Source organism: Mesoplodon bidens (genome assembly GCF_964165515.1).
Source record: "Mesoplodon bidens genome assembly, chromosome: 20".
Taxonomy (NCBI): Eukaryota; Metazoa; Chordata; class Mammalia; order Artiodactyla; family Ziphiidae; genus Mesoplodon; species Mesoplodon bidens.
The window spans coordinates 34183002-34187705 of record NC_138181.1 but is presented as its reverse complement, the minus strand read 5'-3'; the positions used below and the strand labels follow the sequence as shown (position 1 = coordinate 34187705).

The 4704-nt window shown below is 40.0% G+C and overlaps 1 pseudogene across 1 annotated transcript; it reads right to left on the bottom strand.

Moving 5' to 3' along the window:
- Nucleotides 1-1918: 1918 nt before the first annotated feature.
- LOC308608050 (large ribosomal subunit protein uL14-like) lies at nucleotides 1919-2596 on the bottom strand (annotated as a pseudogene). Its single transcript has one exon. The product of its transcript is annotated as a large ribosomal subunit protein uL14-like (transcript).
- Nucleotides 2597-4704: the final 2108 nt, after the last annotated feature.

Here is a 4704-nt window from a genome sequence, read left to right as displayed (position 1 = left end):
AAATGACAACAACTGTGCCTAACTGTGAGCCTCATTTTTGAAGAATAGGCACTTGAAATAATACAAGTTGTTAATAGCTGACCATCCCCCTCTTGGTTAAGTTCTGGATGCTTTGCTGTTGCCATGGAAGCAGGAGCTCCTCTGAGAGAAGAGGGTTCTTTATCACTTCGCTGGGACACACATCATGAATGTCTGCTGGACTTCTAAGTACCTGCTCCCACCCCCATGACCACAGTGGCTTCCTTAGTTACTAAACTTAGGACTTTCCACTCCACTAGGCCAAAAAATCAAGACCCTATTACCAGAGGAAAATCTCACTGGCTCCCGATGCTCGTATTTAGCTGTGATTTTATTTGTCCATGAAGAAGAACTGAGGATTTATGGAAACTTTTGCTGAAAGGTCTGTCAGCATTGACTGACTGGAAGATCTCTTCTTCAAAAAGTGCTCCAAGATCCTCCAGAAGTTGTCCTGTCCCAAATCAGGGTCATGGATACTCTAGCAGTAAAAGCTGCAGAAGACACCAATATTAGTGCCCAAGTATATTAAAAAAAACAATCCCATGAGGACAACTAGGGGAAACTGGAAATGGTTAAGAAGTCAGTGCTTGTTTGTTCATGTGTTTCTTCTCTTGGTTGCACTTATTGGCAGGAATGGAACAAAAAAATAGAATTAAAGATGTTAAGGGTCCATATTGGGGCTCTTCCTTGCTCTAACAAGCAAAGCAAGGCAGCATGCTGTTTTTTCCTTATGATAAAATGCTTGCTCATTTTAGAAAATACAGGAACCATGGATAAGCAGAAAGACATGAAAAACTCCCAAAAGCCCACCATGCAGAGATAATCTGTTAATATTTTAATTTAATAATAATAATGCCCATTGATTCATTCTGACAATGAGTTCATAATACAGATTTTGTCAAATTGCTTTTTCCCTTAAAAATACTATTTGAAGGAGTCATGTACCAAAATGTTCATTGCAGCTCTATTTACAAAAGCCCGGAGATGGAAACAACCTAAGTGTCCATCATCCGATGAATGGGTAAAGAAGATAAGGCACATATATACAATGGAATATTACTCAGCCATAAAAAGAAATGAAATTGAGCTATTTGTAATGAGGTGGCTAGACCTAGAGTCTGTCATACAGAGTGAAGTAAGTCAGAAAGAGAAAGACAAATACCGTGTGCTAACACATATATAAGGAATTTAAGAAAAAAAAAACGTCATGAAGAACCTAGGGGTAAAACAGGAATAAAGACACAGACCTACTTGAGAATGGACTTGAGGATATGGGGAGGGGGAAGGGTAAGCTGTGACAAAGCGAGAGAGAGGCATGGACATATATACAGTACCAAACGTAAGGTAGATAGCTAGTGAGAAGCAGCCGCATAGCACAGGGAGATCAGCTCGGTGCTTTGTGACTGACTGGAGGGGTGGGATAGGGAGGGTGGGAGGGAGGGAGACGCAAGAGGGAAGGGATATGGGAACAGATGTATATGTATAACTGATTCACTTTGTTATAAAGCAGAAACTAATACACCATTGTGAAGCAATTATACTCCAATAAAGTTGTAAAAAAAAAGTACTATTTGATAATTTTCAGGTCAATATAATTTCAAATTAATAATTTACTCCTTTAATTTATAGTCTAGTAAAGACATAGGATTCTATTCTATGTATATATCATAACTTTTAACCAATATTTTATCACTGGACATTTCATTTTTAATAGTACTTAAAATACTGTTATGTAACAGTATTTTGCATACGTACATTATGATTTCCTTAACGAAATTCCTATAAGCAAAATTTCTAGTTCACAAGCTTTGTTGTTTTATTTTTAACATATTTTAAAATGGCCCTTGAACTTTGATTTTTACCAGTGCAGTGTAAGTTTCCATTTTTTATATCCTTCTGAATGGTGAGCATTAGAAATATTTATTTTTATAGAAGAAACTTAGTCATATTTTATTTGACTAGTTCTTTTTTCTTTTTTTGGAGCAAATAATTTTTATTATTATTTTTTTTCTTTTACAAACACACCGAAGAATCATGAAGTGCTGCCAGCATTGGATGCAATCCTGGGCCACAAGTCTGCACATTCCTTTGCAACTGGTCTTGTGATGGCAGAACCTTTCATCTCACCTTCGTTGTTTACTATGACCCCTGCGTTATCTTCAAAATAAAGAAACACACCGTCTTTTCTCCGGTATGACTTGCGTTGTTGAATTACCACTGCTGGATGTACCTTCCTTCTGAGCTCTGGTTTGCCTTTCTTGACGGTGGCCATCACCATGTCACCCACACCAGCAGTAGGAAGTCTATTCAGTCATCCCTTGATCCCCTTCACAGAGATAATATACAGAATTTTGGCTCCTGTGTTGTCAGCACAGTTGATCACGGCTCCAACCGGAAGACCCAAGGAAATCCGTAATTTCACACCAGACGACCCACCATGTCCTCGCTTCGACATCTTGAATGCCGGAAAGGGACAAAAACAAAAACAAAAAAAACTTGACTATTTCTTAAAGCTAGTTTTGGTTTAATTGGTTTTCTAGGTTCCAAAACAAAAAGTGGCATTAAAAACTTATACTTGAGCAATGATCATTACAACATTACCCGAAGAGGGACAAACTATGAAATGCAGCTTCAATTTTGTGTTAGTATTTTCAGGATCCTTCCTTAGCCTAATTCTTCACCTTCACCCTTTTTTGGGGGGGAGGGGATGCAACATGAGGACACACAAGATTCAATACTCTCAGATTCTGGAATAATCCTGTAAATCCATCCATGGGGATGAAGCCTTATTGAATTATAAGCCTTTATTTAAAATTTATCAGTACTTGCGTTGTTTGTTACCAGTAACGTTAGCATTTTACCAGACAAGCAGGAGGCTTAAGCAAATGAAACTTATCAAGAACAATTAAGTTTCAGGAAAGTATTTACTCTCTAAAGTCTTATGATCAAGCAGGGTATGTAGCTGCCAATTCCAAGTCCCAGTCAGAACAATCCTCTTCTTTTGATTTTGTTTACAGAGGACTTCTCAGGATCTTGTGGTCAATCAAATAGTCTAAACAGCTTGGGGACATATGGCAAGTCAAGGAGGACAAATCACCAGCTCTGCCAGGAATTTGAAAATAATCCTCAGACGCTTCCCTGGAGATCTATCTCTCTGGGTTATTTGAAATGTCCTGTTGTCACTCGTCTAATCATGGACCACATCTAAATTACCCTGATCTGGGCTTCCCTGGTGGCGCAGTGTTTGGGAGTCTGCCTGCCGATGCAGGGGACACGGGTTCGTGCCCCGGTCCGGGAGGATCCCACATGCCACGGAGCGGCTGGACCCGTGAGCCATGGCCGCTGAGCCTGCGCATCCAGAGCCTGTGCTCTGCAACAGGAGAGGCCACAGCAGTGAGAGGCCTGCGTACCACACACACACACAAAAATAATAAAATAAAATAAAATAAAATACCCTGATCTAGAAGTTGCCCCGCCTATATTTGAATGCCAACTGGAGGAGAGGAATAACTACTCTTTGAAAGAACATATTCTGCTTTAGAAAAACATTACTTGAAAAGCTGTATTGAGCTAAAACTGCTCAATGACATCCAATCATACATTTTTTAAATTACATTAAAAATTAAAATGTATCAGGCACCACTCTAAGTTAGGTGCTTTACCAATTTTAATTAACTTAGTTCTTAATGGGGAGGTACTATGATCCCCATTTTACAGAAGGAGAACTGAGCCAGAGAGAATTTAGAAACGTTCTTCAACGTTACCATGATTGGTGAATGACGGCCCCCTTCAAGCCCAGATAGTCAGACGCCAGAATCAGTGTTTTTAAGGACTGTGTACACTATACTGCTTCTTTTATGCTTTGGGTACGTCAAAGAGAGACCTAACAAAAGGTCTTTTCCATAGGAACTGTTAACTGCAGTCTTCTAGAACATTAAAGCATGCGACATGGCAATGTCACAAGTGTTGGTTCCAAACCAGAAGGCCATCACAGATGAGCAAGGCAGAGGTTCTGAACACATAAAAGAAATGTCCGACTTGATTCTGGATTCAATAGCTCTGAGTGAAATGGTTTGATTCACTAGCTTTTGCACCTATGAGTCAAGGTGACCTGGTGAGCTCAAAACCAGTGCAGATTATTAAATTGTATGCCCTGGAAGCACTGATGCTGGTGACTGGGCCAGGGTCAGGAATCTGCATTTTTACCAAAGCTCCCTGGGTGAATCAAGTGGACTGTGGTGTGGAAACCATGGGATATCCTAACTCAGTCTTTCTCAAACTGTGGTACCTGGAGAGCGGCGTCAGCCTCACCTGGCACTTGGTAGAAGTACAAATTCTCTGTCCCCGCCCTGGACTTAGGGATCGTGGAAATCTCTTTTAACAGACCCTACAGGTGACCCAAATGCCTGTTAAAGTTTGAGAACCGCTGCCCTAACTTTAAATCGAATCCTCAGGAAACACATGGCGTTAGTCTAGACATCAACTCCCTAGAGAATAATATCAGCGCTCACACAACCTTCAACATAATTTTGTATTACCGCTCATTCTGATATTCTTTTTAAATCATGCTTCAATATTTGTTCCCTCTGTACAAAAAGGAAACCAGGTTGCATATAATATTTCTCCAGGGTGAAAGTGAAGAGAAAAGAAAACCTACTTTCCTAGGGGATGAAAAAATCAGTAGAG